A 19243-nucleotide genomic window follows, 5' to 3' on the forward strand; every position below is an offset into this window, starting at 1 on the left:
GTGGTTATAATTATTTTTTAAAATTTCGTCTTTCTAAATTGACTTTCCTCCAGAATTCCTTAGCATCACTCCCTAAATAGCTGAAGCATGTGGTATAAAAATTTCAAGAACATTTGGAAATGTTGGACTCTAGGCCAGAGGCCTAACTGACAGGCTTCTAATTTTATTCAGAGAGTGGTTTAACCCTGGATTTGCTACGTTCTGTGAAGGAGAATGGATTTGAACCACTTCTGTGCCAGAAAAAAACATGCTTCCTGCCATTCTGTGGGGTCCCAGTTCTTTGGCCTGGGGCTCCCAAGGAAGCTTGGACGTTGGGTGGTACCTCCCAAGCCAGAGTGGAGCCCCTGATTGTGAGGGGAGTCTGTTTGGGGCTTGGGGAAGGGGAATAATGATACACAGCAGCAACAAACATGCTCTCAACCCAAGAGCAATAGAGAAGTCATTTCAAATGTGGCCTTTCATCCATGCGCCAGATCCTGCTGACTGGTTGTTATCCTCAAATGTAGGGAGAAAAGTAGGGTCTAATGAAAAGAACCCTCATTGACTCAAATTTCTTGGCACCAACTATACCAAGGTAATTTACAGAAGGGAGTGTAACGTAAAATTCGCCCTGGGGAACAGATCTGTCCTGCGTCATGTGGCAGCAGCCAACCCATTGCTGGGCTGGACTTTCAAGAGATCCTCTCTTCCCTCTATTTTCACTGTGTGTGAGGCATACACATACAGTGTGTATATATATTTTTTCTTATAAAAATTTATAGCTGTTTCTCAAATGAAAGCTGTAATGAATCATTGAACAAAACCTGGGAAACTACAGAAAAACATAAAGAAGAAAAAAATCAGTAATCCAACAACTGAGCAAAAGCTCAGCATTGATATTTTAGTGCATTTCTTTCCAATTTTTCCTGTATATGTTCTTCTTTAAAAAAAAGAGTATCAGCTGGGGGGTGGGATGGATCAGTAAATCTCATTGTAAATATGAGATAACTGAAGGCCGCGATGGCTCATTCTTTTTCGTGGTTAACCAGAGATTTAGTGGTAAAGGTAGAACTAGAACTTGAGTAGGCAAAGGGCCAGATTCACCCAAATGGCCTTTGGGTAGCAGATGCAAGCACCAGCAAGGGTATTAAGACCCCCTGCCTTAGACATGGAGCATTTATCTGTCTTCTGATAGTCAGGGACATCTCTTGGTATCTGTGGGCAGCCCAGACATAGCGATGGGCCCAGGTGCCCATCTTGGTCACCTAAGGAAGCCAGACCACTGTGCATCCTGAACCTTGATGTGGGAGCACTGACGCTAAACCCGAGAGAGCATAGAGCAACCACAGAGAGGGCATTCACAAAATCATGCCACCAGAGAAGAGTAGGAGGGAAGGGTCAGAAACCAAGAGAGCAGAGCAGGAACAAGGCAAGTGGGAGACCCTGATTAGCAGGCAAATTTTAGGGCAAGGCAAGCCAGAGCTAGAGGAGAGATGCAGTAGATTCATCGTCAAGGGTGGAGACCCACTGCGTAGCTTCACAGTCAGGGGAGGTACGTGCTCCAATCTGTGTCTGCCTCTGTAAAACTGAAAGGTGCCATGTGATAGACTGGCTTTAGACAGCAGCTAAGTCGGAACACCTGGCCGGAAAGGGGAGCAATGAGCTAGTGAAAAGTGACCTGAAAAATGGAAGTTTAGAAAATAATGGAAACAAACAATGGCAGGGAACTTAGTGAATAAAAAACAGCTAAATTTTCTAAGAGGGAGCATGACTGCCTATTCAGTCTGTATAACGCTGCTACAACTCATCAGACTGCACCCGATGCATTTAGGATGGTGGGTACCTCTGATCACCTGATGGTCTCTGACTACCCATGCTTCTCCTCACTCTACCATCTCAACTCCTGGAGGACACCCTTTGCATTATATGACTTACAAGTTCTGCCTTCACAGACAGCTCAACTCCCTTCAGGCCCCAGTTCATGCTCAGGTTCTAAAAATCACCACTTAGATCCCTCTATGCCCAAGTTCATGTCCATCCTCTGAAAGCACACTGGGTGAAACACGAGCCAGAATCCGAAGAAGCACCTCAGCCGTATCAGTCCTGCTCTCATGAGCACCAGGGAATTTGCCTGTGGTTGCCAAGCTTCACTGCTTCTGTGCATGGCATCCAATATCTCATGGCCACCCCTCTTCATGATCACTGCTCTCTTGATTCTTGGCCTCCTAATCTGAGCTTGTGGTTCAGGGAGGATTGTAATGAATATGGATTCTGGGAATATCTATAACCCCCCTTGACTCAGGGGTACCACAGATGGAGAGTGACTTTCCAGGCATGGCAGTTCAAGTTTCCAGGCATGGAGCTCACTATAATGTTTGCTCTGCAAGGCTCATCTCCCTGGCATTCCGCCCAATTTCTTTGGCTGAGGCATCTTCTGAGACTTAGATAAAGGTCTAATTGCTCTCAGGAACCTAGATTCCTGGGACAGGAAGGTCCATTTGGTGAATAGCAGTATCTCCAGATCTAACCCCAGGAAGTAGAAATCAGAATTCCATGGCATTCAGACAAGATATCCACATGTTGCTGGACAGTCTTGGCTAAAATTAAAAATACTGATGTTACCAAATGCTGGCGAGGAATGTAAAATGATACAGCCACTCTGGAACACAGTTTGGCAGTTTCTAATCAAGTTAAACATATTTACACATTTGGCCCACCAGTCCTACTCCTGGGTATTTGTTGTAGAGAAATGAAAATGTGCTCAGGCAAAACCTGTCCACAAATGTTCCTGGCAACTTTATTTATAATAGCTGAAGTCAGGACACTAGCCAAATGCCCTTCAGTGGGTTTTTACTGAGTAACAAACTGTGGTACATCCATATCATGGAATATTATTTAGCAATAAAGATACGTGCACTCTTCCTATACAACTTGAGCGGTTCTCAAGGGCATCCTACTGGGTGAAAGAAAGCCAGTCTCAAAGAGTTACATATTGTATGACTCTGTTTACAGAACATTTTCAAGAGGACAAAATGCAGCGATGTAGAGAGCAGAGCAGAGCGAACAGAGTGTCGGGGGGAGGGTGTGACTAAAAAAGGGAGGTGATGGAAGAGTTCTGCTCCTGACTGTGACAATGGTTACTCCAGTCTACATGTGATAAAGTTTTACAGAACTGTACATACACATAACGCACACAAAGAGTGCATGTAAAGACTGTTGAAATCCAAATAAGGTCTGTAGCTGAGGTACTAGTATGGTACCAAGGTTCTTAGTTTTGACAATATCCTATAGTTACATAGGATATTATCGGTGAGAAAAGCTGGGCGAAAGGCAGGTGCACAGGAACTTACTGTATGATTTTTGCAACTTTTGTGACTCAAACTATTTCAAAATAAAGAAGTTATTAAAAGCAACTTTTTTAAAGCTTATTATTTTAGTTTTTAAAAAGGGAGTCCCCACCCCAGGAGAGGAGGATTCAGCCATTGACCTCTCTTTTTGGAGCAGCTCCTATTTATTTTGCTGCCTTCTTATTTGTGGCAAGGCCTCTACAGGATCCCCAGGGTCTCTGGCCTCACCCTATGCTTCCCAGGGAGAGCCCATCGCTGATCGAATCATAACTCAGTATTCCAGCACTGAGAGTGGATATGCCCCTTTCCCCCGCCTGAGGCTGTTATTTCAAAGCTAGTTAAAGACTCAAGAGATCTAAGGAATGGTGAGAATCTAGGACAAATCATCCTTCTCTCCTGGGCACAGTAATTTCTTTTCTGGAATGGCTCTTTGTCCGCTCTGCTCTTCATACGGATTGTTCTCTTTACCTTCACCAAATGGCCCCTCCTTTAACGGAAGGAGTTTAACTCCTCTTTGCCCCCTTTCAATCTCCTTCCACTGAGGACCTTCTTTGAACAGCACTGCTCTCTCCGGGCCTTGTGCCACAGCTGAATGCTGCCGTGTAAGATGGCTGCCTTCCTTTTGAGGCTTTTATGCCTCTCTGTCAGACATCTTTTTGCCAGACTTGGCCCTGGAAAGACAGTTTCGAAATTAAATCTATTATGAGCTGCTTGGATTTGCAGTGTGGCATTGCACAAGGCTATGAGTATCTGGGTCAAGGGCAGCTTGCTGTATGCACTGCCTTCAGGAGCCCATCTTGCCGAACTTGAAGCTTTGGTTAACTTCCCTGCTCTGTGGAGGGGTCCCCAGCATCCCTTAAGACCAGTCTAAGCATCTGGTGCTGAAGTCTATGTGGCATCCTGTCCGGATATGACAATACATCCACTCACAAGCCGCTGTCCCCCAGCCCTCCACAGACTGGCCTCAGCCCCCATTCTTCTGCCATGTCTTGTCTGTTTGGGGGACGCAACTCAAGACACCATGGTGACAGGGATAGAGGTATGCATTTCTTGAGCCTGGCTGTGAATTGGAGATGAGAACAGTGTACTAGAGAGATGAGAATTTGAGTTGTTGACTTTTAGTAGGTGTTGGTGGATCTCCTAGTTTTGCACCTTTTGGTTTCAAAAACCGTACTGAGCAACGGAAAATGAAACCTACAACTTATTTTTAGCTGCTCATGCTAACTCATGAGATTTTTCTTTGCAAACCAAATAGGATAAATGCTACTTCAGCTGGCTCAGCTTAACATAGCAATCAGCCTGGTTCTCTGAAACTCTGAAGTGATGCTTTGTCCTGGGTGATATTTTGGCCATCATTTACTATTTTGCTTAAAATTATGTTGAATTAAGATTTTATTTTTATTAAACAAGTATACTTTAACAATTTCTTCTGAGAGGAATTGGGAAATAAATTATAAGTCTTCTATACTGGCATCTATTTCTTAATTCACTTATTCCATAACCATTTATTAAGTATCTATTTAAATGACAGCTTGGAATTTTTTAAAAAATTGAGTAGGTGTGTTGAATTGCAGAAAGCAGAATACTAGAAATTAAGAAATTTGGCTTCTATTCTGGTTGCTTGCGTTCACAGATAATGACATTTACTCTCCTTGAATCTGGTTTTCTCCTCCTTGAAAGAAAGAGTTTAAATGACATTTTCTAAAGTGCCTTTCCCCTCCTATAATTCTATGAAATACGCTTTGCCACTGCAGGCACAGGGAAATTGTTGAGGTACTTTTTGGAGGCAGTGGTGCTGTTATCAGGCCACTCTTATTTCTGTCTTCCTCTTTTCCGGTTCTAGGAGGTACATATTTAAACAAAGCACTCTTGTCTGCTTGCCAGACAACCTGTCGCTCTGCTTGGCCAACAAGTGATTATGTACTTGAAAGACATCCATAGGTGTTTTCAGTTCCCCCGTCCATTCTTTAACTCATAGGGCAAGCTTTCTAATTTTAGGAAGTGGCTTTATAATTCACAGCCGAGGATTCAATTGGCAATGGAGGGAACAGGGAAAGGACCTCCGATATTGGTGTTAGGGAATCAAGAGTAGATTCATAATGAACCCCTTCACTGCGCCAGGCAGAGCTCGAGGTGCCGTGGGACATACAGAGATCTTGCAAGACATGAGTAAGTATAGATGATTCAATACAACAAAACATTATTATGCTTTTCTCTTTAGTCCAAAGGAAGTGAAGACCCACTGAGGTTTGGTAGGCTGCTCTGGCTAAGAAGAGTTGCATGGTCATGGGCCCTAACAACTGCAAAGTCATTTATCTGAGAGAAGGAAGAGCAAATGAGTTTTGCTCCCAGGTAGAGTCTTAGAACACTATGTGTCAGGATTCATCCTTTTCCACCTTCATGTACACCCTCATCCTCCCTTTCTAAAATGGTCGCCAGTCCCTCTAGAGGGGGAAGACACAGCCCTCTTGCTGAGTATGTATTTTGCCATTTCAGGATCCAGAAGCCGCTGTTCTTTTACTTGCTCTTGATCTGGTGAGTGGCAGTAAATGGACATGTGATTAGGAATGTAAGCATGTTCTTAGCTCTGTGCAGATTCGTGGTCATTATCACTGCCACGTTTCAAATGCACGGAGAAGTGAAAGCAGGGCGATTCCGTTGCTAAAGCTGGGGTAGCGATATCAATAATGGTATCAATAATGGTGAGTGGGTTAGGACTACTCCCACAGGAGGGTCTTAGTTGGATCAGGGTGGGTGGAATGGTGATCGCATAATCAGTCTCTCTTGTAGCCCTAAGTCATTTTACCCCTTTTTCTCTGTTGACAACCACTGGTTCACATTTCTTTCTCCCTTTAGAATTTTCCTGGAGGGTAACCTGGGCTTGGTTCCAGGGCAGGCTGCACAGTCCTTGCCATCAGGTGTGAATACTCCTTTTTCACACCTTACACAGATGCTAACAGAAGCAAGTGAGAAAGCTCAGGTCTTAGAATTGGGGAAGGCTTTCTGGGGTTCAAACTCCTCGGGCATGTCTGTGCACCCCATCTTTTGTTCTACAGCCCTGTGAGTACTAAGCAAGATAATCCTCCTCTCCTATTCCTAGGCAGGGTGGAGCTGATAGAGTTGATTAGAAAGCCCCCTTTGAGCGCCATCTGGTTAGCATATAAAATTACTGCCAATCAAGTAAGATAGTTGGCTGGCCATATTCACCAGGAGGCAGGAAGCTTGGAGTCCAGCTCTCATCCTGACCCTGGGTCCTTTGATTTCATGATAAATTCTCCTCAACTATAAAGTGGAGTTAATAACAACTGGTCCCAACCATAAATAAATGCAAAATGGCCAATAAGCTGGTGAAAAAAATAAAAATAAATTAAAGCTCAAATGCACATTTTTAGGCAACAATAAGAAATAACCTTACCCACTAGATAAGGAAATATAAATTAAATTATAATGCTTACATTAATAAGACTGTAGAGATGACAGGCATCTCACTCATTGCAGATTGGAGGTTATGCTCTTTAGGATGGCAATTTGGCTGTATGACTAAATTTTGAAATATATAGCTAACATTTGTCCCAGCAATCTGCTTGTAGGGATTTATTGTTGAATGTAGAAATCAAAGTTCTAGAACAATGTATACAGTAACACAACGTTTATGTAAATACATACATTTAAAAAAACATATTCTACTGATGTGTCTGAGAAGAATATTAGGAAGGGGCAAAAGTTTGTTGTCAAAAAGGACTTTAGCCTTACCTTTATGGTATGTTTTGTTTTTTACAAAGAGAGTTTATGAAATACTTATATAGTTAAAAATTAAATTAAAAGCTTTTAAGAAAAATGTCAAGACTGTGTACAGATTTATTTCTAAGGTCATGATCATTACATTGCTTATTTAGCAAAAATGAAAATTAACACCAATATCATACAAAAAGAAATAAATTTTTAAAAGTGGTAAATGCATATCATGGGCTACTCTTCAGCCATTTAGGGCTAATTTTAAGATCATATCACAGATTTGTTCCTTCCTGGAGTTCAAACTAGAAAAACCACAGGAGAATATTTATTGACATGGGACTATGTTCAGAATATGTTGCTAAATTAAAGATCTAGCTCACAGAACATGATTTACAGTATCAACCTAGTTTGTCAAACAATAATAATGGGTCTATATATGTACATAAGTATGATGTATGTAAGTTCTCTTTATCCATAGAAAAGTAACTGAAAGGAAGGCCCACCAAAATGTTAGCACTGGTTGGCCACAGGTGAGATGAATATGTATCACTCTCAATTTTCCAAAATTGTAATAGCAGACATTTGTTGTAAAATTTTTAAAGTTATTAAAAATAAATTCTGCTCTTATAAGGGAATTTAGATTATGGAGACCACCAGCTTAATTCTCCCCCCGCCCTCACCCATCCCCTCCCCAATTTTAGAATCTTGCACTCTTAGAAATGGAAGGGAACTTAGAGGTCACTTGGCTCAACCCGTCTTCTTTACAGACCAGTGAAGTGACTGGGCAGAGGTCGTACAGTTGGTCAGTAGCACTAGGATCTTGGCTCCTTCTCAAGTGTTCTTTCTTCCAGTTCCATCCACAAATGGGACTCCCCTAGAGATATGTAGAAGACAAAATCCCTCTTCCTTCTCTTGCATTGGAGCAAGTATATTTTAAATCTGAACAAGCCTAAATATCTAGCAAATATGTCGTGTGTTCCAACCCACTTAGAAAAATGAGGCTTTTAAAATATTTCATCAAATCCAAGATGCCATAAATTTAAGAGCAGCATTGTTTTTTGACCACTGAAAAAGAAAACAGCATTGTCAATTAAAATGGTACGATTGTAAAAGGCATCCCATTTTCAGAGATGTTGAAATATGAAAAAAAAAGACAAACCAGAATCAATGAAATATGGTAATTAGTACTCCATAAAAATATTGTGGAGGTGTTACCAAGTATATCTACAGTTTCTAACCTACGCATGTGAGGGCAGTGTTAGAAGGTGTGGCTACAGAAATCACAGGTGGTTAAGCCCTTTTCCAGGGGCCACCCAGTTCTGCTAAGAAGCATTAATTAACTGACCTAGAGGGCAAGCTGGACGGGATTTTTTTAGAATCACAGACTTTCAGGGCTAGAAAGGATTTGAGATGGGGGCCAAATGTACAGATGTTAACAAATAGAATCATTTACTTAAATGATACATTTAAGACACTAAACTTTGAAGAGGAAAATATCTTACACAAAAGTTCAGCTTTTAAAAAAACCGCTTTAAAAAAATGTTGGGAAAATAACTCATAATATATTCTTGGGTTATCTCTGCAGGAAAAAAAATTTGTGAATTGAAACTGGGATTGTTTTGACAGTTACACTGATTTTTCTTTAATTGATAATTTTGATTAGAAGAGCTTAACAACCTGATAACAAATTAACTCACAAATGTAAAAAATATATTTGTAGCTTTTCATATAGTGAAAAGGTAAACACATTTATTAAGTATGTGATCATGGGCAAATTGCCAGACCTCTCCCAGCCTCAATTTCCTTGTTTGTAATAGGAAAGGACTGGACTTCATTAGGTGCTCTCTATAAGTCATTTGTTCAGATGGAAATATAAGCTTTTTCCACTTATTTTGTCTCATAGTTCATTTCCAAATTACAGCAAATCTCTCACCAAAATTATTACTCTACTTTCTATCCTTTACTTCCCAACATGTTCTAGTTCGTTCCTCCTCCTTTATCCTATTCTTTTTGCCAGCTGGTCCTAGCCTCTCTCCACTTGGTGACATTCTAGGTACCCACAGTTCTCAGGGCCTGGGGAGTAGAGGCTGGATAAATAGTAAGAAGATTCTTGACATCAGGGTTGGAGTGTGGATAAAGAAGATTTTATCTTCTGAGGATTGGTGGAAAGACCCAGACTGGAATCAGTTGGATTTAGGTTTTAATCCTGGTTCTGATATTTCATACCTATATGACTAGTACTCTTAACTAGTTCTTTTCCTGAAAAGTGATGATAAATAATACTTACCTTGCAGGATTATTGATATACAATTAAGCAATATAATATAGCAAAAATACTGACTCTAAAAAATGGTGGCTGTTACAGACTTTTAGCTCTGATCAGGGTAGAAAACAGAAGTTCTTGCCTAGGTCTCTAAGTGAGATGTAGATGTCAAGGTAGCCTTGAACTTTCCTCAAATTTTAGGCTAAAGTATCATGCAAAAGCATTTTTAGTCCTTGATGAATTAAGTCACCGTGTTGTTTCTAAGGCTGAATTTACTATAGACAGATATAATTATCACCCTCTCAAATTTTGAAAAAAAAATTTTTAATTCTAATAATAAGCAAATATGTTATAATTGGTAAACTTTTTTTTTTTTCCATTTAGAGTAGAATAGTCTTACTGGATAACAAATTTATCCACAAGTGTTGAAAATCTATGTTAGGTATAAAAGGAAACCAGCTGTAATTTTTTAATACAGTGAATGGTGTAAACACTCCAGAAAATGCACAAACCTATCCAAATGTTTATAAACCAAGGATTCCTCTGGAACTCAGAGCCCCGACTTTATGTTTTGTTTTGTTTTAAAAAACACATAGAGTCAAGCTTTGTTCATACTTAAATTATGTACTTTACATAAGCCATGGAATGTAACTTTAACCCACAGGTCTGGAAAAAAACAACAACATTTAGCTCAGGCTGCAGAACAAGATTGTGAGCAAGTAAGAATGTTAATCAAAGTGAAAGATGCCCCCTCACTACTGGCTCTGTCCTTTACTAGTCTGCGCCTGCCAGATTATTTCAGGTTTCTTGTTCTTATCTGCATGGTAGAAACAGGTTAAAATTTTCGTGGTGGAAAGGGATTTGTTATTTAAATTAATGTTTGTGCATATGCCCTGAGGTGGTTGATGAGGGCCATGCAGTTTTGAAACATCATAAATAAAGGCATCCCTTGCCTCTTGTAATCTTGACAAAGCTTAAATAATTCAGGTATGTGTGTGGTTTTTGGAAAGTACAAAACAGGATTTACTAGTCGAGAATGTCTGCCTAAACAAGCTCATCCATCTCAATACTTGAAACTACTGTTGAAATTTAACACAAGCAGGCTTGGTGAAAGTGCTGGGTTTGCTCACTAAGTGTTTTGGAGCATTGCAAAATAAACCAATACATAGCTTTTAGGTTCGTTTTGACACAGGGTGAACAAAGAACCCCACAGGGAGTTCCCACCCCTTGCCCTGTTACTGGGTGTATATCCTGGCATCCCTCTTATGAGTTCCGGTAGGGGATCTGACCACACATACCACTCTGTCCCCATAAAGAAGCTGTAGTGCTCTTCAGACATCTCGTAGGAGTATGCTGTGACTTTCAGTCGTTGTCACAGGCATTTACTACCCCAGGGAGAGGAGACAGAGCAGACACTTAGTTCTACGTGGCCGGAGTTGATTCTGTATCGTATATATTTAGCCTACATGATAATAATTTGTGGGTATTTTAAGGTGATTTTCTGGCTTTCAGATGTCCTTAATGGGGATTATCCGAACTGACACTAATAGCGTCAAATGCATGGGTGTTCCCTTCAAACCCCTCTGACCCCAGTCTGAGGACCCTGCTTTATATCTAGATGACCATATATTAAATGGGTGCCTTGTAACTCTGTGTGAGTCTCTCTAATTCTTGGTCCCATGGTAAAGGAAGAATTGCCTAAGGACACTCCATTCTAATTTTCTATGGCTGTCAGTCCTAACCAGAGCTCATAGAGCAGTGTTGTGGGGGTGGGGAAGATGGCTCCACCATTGATGTTAGACCAGGAGCTTCTGTTTTTGTCAGAGCTACATTTATTTCTGGGTAGTTGTGGAGAAGAGCGGTGCTCCAAGGAGAAGAAGCCTCGGTGTGGTTCAGGTATGACCAAGCATCTGGACAACCGACCTCAGCTCAGAGACCTTAAAATGTGTCGGGTAGAGGCATGTGGGGTGCTTTCCAAGCAATAAGCTAGAAATCACTTGTGTGCTAGGGAAGGAGATAGAATGAGAACTAGAAACAAAAGATCCAGTTATGAAATCTAGTACCGAAGTTAAAATGTCCAAATAAATTTTCTCCTTTTAACAAATTTCTGGGGAACTTGACTGTCTTGCTAACCTTACCATTTTTAGCTCATCCTTACAGACGATAGAGGCGTTGGAAAACTAGCAACCCCAGAAAATATTAATTCGGTTTTTGTACATGTGTTAAAATTAATTAACATTAGCATATTCAGTGATGCAAGAGGTAATTAAGGACTTCTAGAGAGAAAAACAAGAAATGTAAATATTATATATCCAAAATCTATCATAGCATATTATAAAACTGTTGGCTTATGTCCAGGATCTGAGGGTGGGAGGGGGTATGGCTTCGCTGTAACTAAAGAAATGAAGTGGAAAAGAATCTGTTTTATTTCCTTAAAAATAAAAGACTTCTTGTTTTATACAGCATGGTAAATGAAATGGTTTTCTGTATTTTACCTGCCAGCAGGGTCTGGAGGAAATTTTTCTAGCAAGCTATGCTATTTCCCTCTCTTTGGGGACATGGTGACACTGGTTTTGCAGCAAAACAGTATTTGCTTATTAGGCATTTCTTCAAAATCCTGAATAAGCAGCTCTTTCCACATTTTTTATTCCACACGTTAAACATTTCATTGCAATTTGGCTTCATTTGTGTGTGTCTGTATGTGTGTGTGTGCGTGTGTGCATCTTGATAGAAAGGAATGAAAAGGGGGTGCATAAGAATTCTTGAAGGTTTTTATTTTAAAAATTAATTCTTCACAATTATGTATTGGAGTCTCTACAGAAGGCTATTTGAATTTATTACACACAGCCAAACCAGATCCCATCAATCTTGAGCAGTGGGGGTAGGGAGGTGGTGTTGAAGAAGACATGAAGATTTGCTGTTTGAGTAGATGAGATTTAATTTTCGGAAAACATTTCACTTATAAAACAGATAGCACCCCAGTGTCAGCTCTGACCTCCATGATGTCAATGTCACTGTGGAAGCGTAGCTAAGATAAACCTCAAAGTAAAACAAAGAAACATTGCTCAGCACAACATGATCTCTCCTCTTACAGTATGTGCCATCTCTAGCCTTTTAGTATTCCTGTTAATGACTTGTTACTTTTAACTTTAGCTTTTAAGGGAAAGGGAGAAAAATCATTTTGCATTTTTCATGCTCTAAGCAAGTACAGTATGCTGCTGGCAGTCTTAGCATTATTTAGGTCAGCATCCTAAAGCTAGCTTTTATCGTTCATGGCAGTAAGCTATACATCCAACGGAGATCAGTACCAATATATTTTTCTGTACTAATGTTATTCAGCTTCAAAGTTAAAGAAAATTCATTCACATTTTAATAAAACTCCATGTGGGGAGGGATCTGCCATTCTGTACTGCAGATACATTTGCAGGATGCATTTACACTGCTTGTGGTTAAAGGTTATAGCACAGATACAGACAGCTGATCATGCATTCTTCTACAAGCCTGCCAGCACCATTTAGGATTTTAAAAAAACAACAACCTAGAAATGCTATACCCTTCACCAGAATTATTATTTACTTTCTAATACCTTAAAAAAAATTTTTTTTTATTGTTGTTAGCAATTCTATGAAATCCACAATCTATAAAATGCATCCCGGACCAGATACATACTGTATTGAGAGCGCTCTTCAAGAAGAGGATATGACAGTATTCACTCCAGCTTATTTTCTTCCTTAGCAAAAGGACTGTTTGATTCTCAGAAGCAGAAGGACACATTCATTGTGCAGCAGCTCTGCTTAAGTGTACGAAAAGCCTTTTATATCTGGTTGCAGAATTTGGAGTTTTGCTTGCTAAACAGTGTTTAGTGATTGGGCTCATCTTGCATCACCAGTTGATGACATTTTTCTTTGTTCCCTCCTACCCAGTTGAACCAAGACTCTGAGGCTGATATGCAATGTCACTTACAACATTAATCAGATACTGCATTTAAGGTGAGCTGTCCCTTGCCTCCTCCTTCCCCAGTGCCCGTGTGCTGCATGCAGTGCGTATCGTGCTTCTGCGAGCCTAAGATGGCAGGCAGGATTAGCTGTGCTTGTGCGGTGTGTGCATGCTGTGTATAGAATTCATTACACGTTGCCTAGTATTTCAGATGTGAGTATGTAAATGCTCTGTATGGCATATCATCTGGTAGCGAAGACTTGTTTTTGCCTCATTACAGCCTTAGATATTTCAGCATCACCTTTCAGTACCGAGTCACTCGCTTCTGGATGTTTGCTTTTCATCACATTCAAAATAGGATTTTACCTTTCTTTTCTTTTTTTTTTAAACAAAGCCAAAGAAAGAAAACATTCGAAAAACAAAAACAACCACAGCAAAACTCTGCTACCAGATGGTGTCTCCCCTTTCTTCTTGCATTTGCTATCTTTTAAATAATGTATGTTGTATTGTTAATTAATGTGAATATCAAATTAAAGCACTTGAAACTTACATATTTATTACGCAGGTAGGAAGCAAGGTGGAATCTATTTTTAACTCTTTTGCACTCCGTGGTGTGCAAACAACCTGGGTTCTCAAATTTGTATTTTCAGCGCTGGTATCAGTGGCTTGATTTTCAGCAAATGTGACAGTGGCCTTTGCAGTGGTCAGCTCCCGGCTTTTAACTCTCAGAGGAGGAAGGGAAGAAATTTCAACACATCACCTCTTTGGGTTGCAGCCTCAGAGAAACCTTGGATGAGAAACTTCTTTTTTTCAATCCTGTTTTCCTGTTGATAAATCCAGTTCTCGTGATCACAGAACATTCAAGCTGTTCTGCGTATGAATTTTTTTGTGTGTGTGACAATTGCATCTAAAACTTGTGAGCAAGAAGACGGAGAAATCAGTTGGTCTCCATCGCTTTACATAAAAATGGCTGAGTGTCTTGTCATGCTAGCACTGCATTAAGTGATACATACAGGTAGGTTCAAATTTGCATGTTTTATAGATTTTTTTGAGCGATGCAGCAAGAACATTAGATGGATTAAAATATGACTTTTAAAACAAAAATTAAATAAGACAGTTGTGATCTTTTTTTGGGGGGAGGGTATTAAATTGGATAGCCTCTCCTGTTGAGATACTATATAAATATATAACTTCTATAAATTTTTCAAATGATTCTGTTTTAAATGTGAGATGATTTCCTTTTTTAAAAATCAAATATTTGATAGGTGTGGCGCCACTAGACAACAAAAGAATTTTTTGAAAAGTCTGTTGATTCGGCTCCATTTTAGCTTGAAACTAATAATAGATGGGTTTCTGGGGATAATTTCAAAGAGCGCAACCAAGTTTAATAAGAAATATTAAAAATATTTAAATTTTAAGAAGCGGTCTTTAAACGTGTTTTATGAAAGATGAAAATAAAAACATATATGTTTCCCCAATCAATTTTATGTAATATATAAGAATAAACACACTATTTGTATATCCATTATTTGGGCCATGGGGAGTTATAATTTTTAAAGGGAAAATATTAAATATAGATGGCCCTGTTAGAAGAAACAGAACTTCACTGAGCCCCAGAATGGTTCATTGTAGACCAAACAGCTGTGGTTCTATAAGTACCAAATTCTGGCACTTTTCAAAAAATAATTTCATGAGCTCTTTTCTTTGAGCATAACTTCTCAAATATATTTTAGTTTCAAATTAACACTGGGCCAGAACCTGTTTCCTTGGTAACCAAATCCTATTTTAAAATGCATTAACAGATATGCAAAAGAAGGTCTTAAAAAAAGGAAACAAATGTTTAATGAAAATTTTACAGTTCTTTTCCCTCTCAATATAGAGGCTGAACTGGTTTTAGACCTTTGTAACTGCGATCTTCAAGCCTTAAAAATTAAGCCATAGTTTTCCACAAATAGAGAAAGCTTGCACAATGAGAGCTTTTCTCTTCCTTCTTTGTGCTCATTGCTTTCAAAATGAAGGTTTTCTTTGTAATATACTCCAAAATGCTGGTCAAGGTTTGTGTACAAAGGTGTAGTTTCATTATCACGAGTCCACCAGCGCCACAGAAACAAAAGGTATTTCAGAAATTCTGAGAACCAGAAAATGCTTATGCTCTTGTTTTCCCTGACCCCTCCATTGGGAACCTCAGGGCTCCCAGTAGAGAAGGACCCAAATCCAATCCCACCCCCAATGATAAGTGCACGTTGAGCCTTTGTAGAAACGTCTTTGTAGGTGTGTTAAGAGGAAGATGATGCCAAACCCAAAACCTCCCCAAGGTTAGCTCTGATGCGAAGAACATTGAGATTCACCACCATCTGCGTAAATAGTTGCTTTAGCCTAGCAGTTTGTCTAATATTCCACAGCACTATCTGTAAAATCAAACTTCTTGTGGGCTAAAGGTTTTTTGCTGTTGTGTTTTTTTTAATTTTTTTTTTTTTTTTTTTTTTTTTTTTGAGGCTGAAAAATATTTTGCTTGGAGTCTTTCTGGCTCAGTTATATTAGAACATGATTCATCTCCTAGTGATTCCGTTCTCTGGGCTTGCTGTGAAATATCCTGCCTGCAACACCTTTTTTTTTTTTTTTTCTGCCTGTTCAGGAGCCATTTTCCTTCTTGCTTGTGACTTAAAATGACGGGGTGCATTTTGAATATAGCCTCAATAAGAAGATCGTAAACTGAAGAGAAATGTCAGAAATCTGATTCAGTATTGCCTATTTATTTTAGTGCCAATACCATTAACAGTAGCAGTAGGATCAAGCTAATTGTCATTCGCTCTTTGGCAAATAATGAGCCAGGCATTTGTAATTAAAACACTATTGCTATTCAGGAAGATTACAACTACAATGTCTTCTATTTTGATAGGCCAGTACAAATTAATCATTTTGAACCCATTTGAATCTTAATTACAAGATTAGATGGATGCAGTGGAATTGTTTCACCGTAAAATGTGAATGCCTAATAGATTCAACAGTGTAGTTCTATATAAAATGTCGATCCTTTCATTTTTGACTCAAGCGTGATTGCATCATCTTGTAGATTTTCATACCTAATGATTTTTTGCGTGTGGCATTATTCACTTATGTTGCTTTTGGTCTTGCCAAAGAGAATTTAAAACACAATTCAAGAAGCTAGAAAGCCAGATAAGACTGTTGGGGAGTGTAGTGCATCGTCATTCTAATAAATGGGCCAGTGAATAGAAGAATAATTATCATTTATTGTTTGGTTGTGTTTTTCCTTATGCTTTGCCTTCATATGTCACAAATGTTTACAAGGCACCAAGCCTTCCTAAACTTACCCAATATATATTTATTAGTGGCTTTCCTACATTAGCTGGAAATACTTCCTGCCAAAATTGCAGAGGATGGCACTCCCTCTCGTTGTTTAAAAGACTGTGCTTAACCCATTTACACTTTTTGGCCAAGGTGTTTATATTGGGCAGGCCAGAGCAGGTGTGACAGGAAGATGTGCAAACAGCTGCTTTGTTCTCATCAAAATGAAATGGGCAAATTTGTGGCTTTCTGCCTGAATGATTTATAGTACACAATTCTCAACTCTTTTTTCTTTGGAGAATAGGAAATATTTTTCTAAGCTTTAACTCAGGAGAAATACAAAGAATGCATCTCTTGCTACTGGGGTGATGTTGACCTACCTTAATTAACCATTTCTATGATTCCCTATAGATTGACTGCTAGCCAAACCATGACTTAGAGCCTCTTCACTAATTGATATGGGGAGAAGGATCTAGAAAAAGATCTAACATCTTTCTCTTTAGTATTAAATAATGCTAACCTTTGAGTTCCTGGTACTGAGTGGTTCAGCTCCTTCCCAAGAGAAAGTCTGTTTTTAAGTCCTGATAATTAAATATTCAATACATTTATTAAGTACCTACTATATGCCAGAAACTATCATACCAGAGGCTGGGAATATAGTAACAAATATCACTTGCCTGCTTCTTGAACCCCCCCCTCTACTGGGGGAAAGGACAAAAATAAGTATGTATGTAAATATCTAAAGAACACACGTACAATGAAGAAAAATAAAACCCTAAAAAAAGCAAGGGTGGCAGGCTGGGGAAAGGCAAGAGGCACTGTAGAATGGATGGCCAGGGAAAGCCTTGGTGAGAAGGTAGCATTTGAGTGGACGCATGCATGACGAGAAGGGTCCAGCCAGGTGGAGATCTGGTGGGGGCCATTACCATGCAGAAGGAACGCTTGTGCTTGAAATGTAAACTTGCTCTGTCTAGCTCTTGCTATCTCAGAGCCAAGGCTGACAATGTCACAGGATGAGCCTTACTTAGGTAAGCTTTACCTGCAGTGAAAGTGGGGGCCAGGTCTTGGTGACAAGTTTTAGCCAACTCCTAGGCCTTGGTAGCAGCAAGGTCAATGCCTTAGATCAGGGGCTCTTAACCTTGTTTGTTCCATGGACCCCTTTGCCAGTGAGGTGAAAACCATGGACCCCTTAGTAAGTCTACACTGTACTGTGAACTGTTTAATAAATAACATCACACCTGCACCAACCCATCCCCAGAAGAATGATGTTTTGAATTTCAATTCAGGCTCGTGGACCCCTGGTTAAGAACCTGTGCCTTAGACCCAGTCACCACCCTGAAACTTCCTGAGGAGGTACAGTGCTAGCTACTCAAGGCATTGAGGTCCTTGGTGGTAGTGAAATTCTGGCACAGATTTACCACCAACTCAAGAAATCCACAAAAGAAAGTCTGCTCATAGCAAGGAAATTTCTGGGAAACCTCTTGCTTTAATTTTCATAAGAACTCCAGAATTTAAACTCATGGCAAAACATCAAGATAGCCATTTACTTTAATTTTGTTCACAGGTAAATGGAGGAAGGGCCTTCCCCATCTTGCCAGGAGATTGTCTTTGTCCTCTAAGGCCTCCCAACAGAGTGAAGTTTTTCGGGTTTTGTCGAAATGCTTCAATTCTACAAACATCCTTGCCTGTTGGTTGCTTTCTAAAGACCTTACTTGGTGCGATTTATCTTTAGTGGAGCAAATAGCACTAAGAAGAGCCTTCTTAAGGATCAGAACTCTTTAAAGCCTTTCAGGTTAGTGCGCTGATGAAGGTTGGAGAACAAAGGAATAGGTTTGCTATACAAGTTAGAAACCGGAAGGCCCTTCTAAAATTGAATTGGCAGGTAGCAGGCTTTGCTTATCACCAGGTATAGGTGGCCTGGCTGGCCCTCAGGTTATTGCCTCCTTACACTTCCTTTCGTTTTGAGTGGCCCTGAAACATTCCCCTGCGTGAAGAAAAGCTTGCTCTGGTCTTTTGTAGGAGAGTATCATTGCCCATCAGCGTGGGGGGACTTTGACAATTCACTTGACTTCTGTGAGCATTTATTAAGCATCTACTGAGCGAAAGACGCTGCTACAATGCAGTATGGACTGCGGTCTGTGACACGGTCCCTGTAAAACTCCAGTCCAGGTCTCCACAGCAAGCTACAGCATCATTTGGACAGACACAAGTGTGTGTCCTCCCTGTCTGAGAACAAAATGAATGGCGGGCTGTTTTCTCAGTGACCTTTATACCCTGAAGACCAGCCTGCAGTTTGGGGGTCATCTCTGCCGATGGCAAAGATGCTTGCTCACTGGAACTCTGTGTCTTGGCCTCACCGCCTTTCTGAGATGTCTTGGCTCCTAATATGCCACCGTATGTCTGGCTGCCCTGTTCCAAGCAGGCCTGCCTGCATTGCCAGGTGACCTCGAGAGCAGCTGCCACTCTTTCGCATTCATGAGCAGATGTTAGGTAGAGAAGCCCACGAATGCAAAAATTTAAATTTGTGATGCGGATAAGATGCTTTTGCTTTTCTGCCTTCCCTAGAAGACAGTGTGGGACCCGCGTTGACTGTCCTGCAGAAGGCTTTCTGGGTAGCAGGTAAATCTAAGACCTGTTGCCAAAGCATTTGTCTCTGTTAGGTGATTACAGCATGGTA

General features: G+C 40.1%; 1 protein-coding gene and 1 long non-coding RNA gene across 9 annotated transcripts in view; one reads left to right on the forward strand and one right to left on the reverse strand.

Moving 5' to 3' along the window:
- Positions 1–19243, forward strand: part of ZBTB38 (zinc finger and BTB domain containing 38) — a 65156-nt gene that overhangs the window by 4749 nt on the left and 41164 nt on the right. For 2 of the 8 annotated variants that reach the window (XM_058295078.2, XM_058295079.2), the window contains exons 3-4: positions 13248–13313; positions 13911–14275. The exons of 2 other annotated variants lie outside the window; for them this stretch is intronic. The gene's annotated coding sequence lies outside the window, so the exon portion shown is untranslated. Of the gene's footprint in view, positions 1–13247; positions 13314–13825; positions 14276–19243 lie in introns of those variants that run through there. 4 more of the 8 variants (XM_071214550.1, XM_058295082.2, XM_058295077.2 and 1 more) reach the window with 2 other exon arrangements.
- Positions 12082–13858, reverse strand: LOC131278171 (uncharacterized). The gene is made up of 2 exons (XR_009185423.2): positions 12994–13858; positions 12082–12363 (listed from the first exon to the last, which is right to left on the reverse strand). It is a non-coding gene; the product is annotated as an uncharacterized lncRNA (long non-coding RNA).

This window comes from Dasypus novemcinctus, chromosome 4 (genome assembly GCF_030445035.2).
Source record: "Dasypus novemcinctus isolate mDasNov1 chromosome 4, mDasNov1.1.hap2, whole genome shotgun sequence".
In the NCBI taxonomy this organism is placed as follows: Eukaryota; Metazoa; Chordata; class Mammalia; order Cingulata; family Dasypodidae; genus Dasypus; species Dasypus novemcinctus.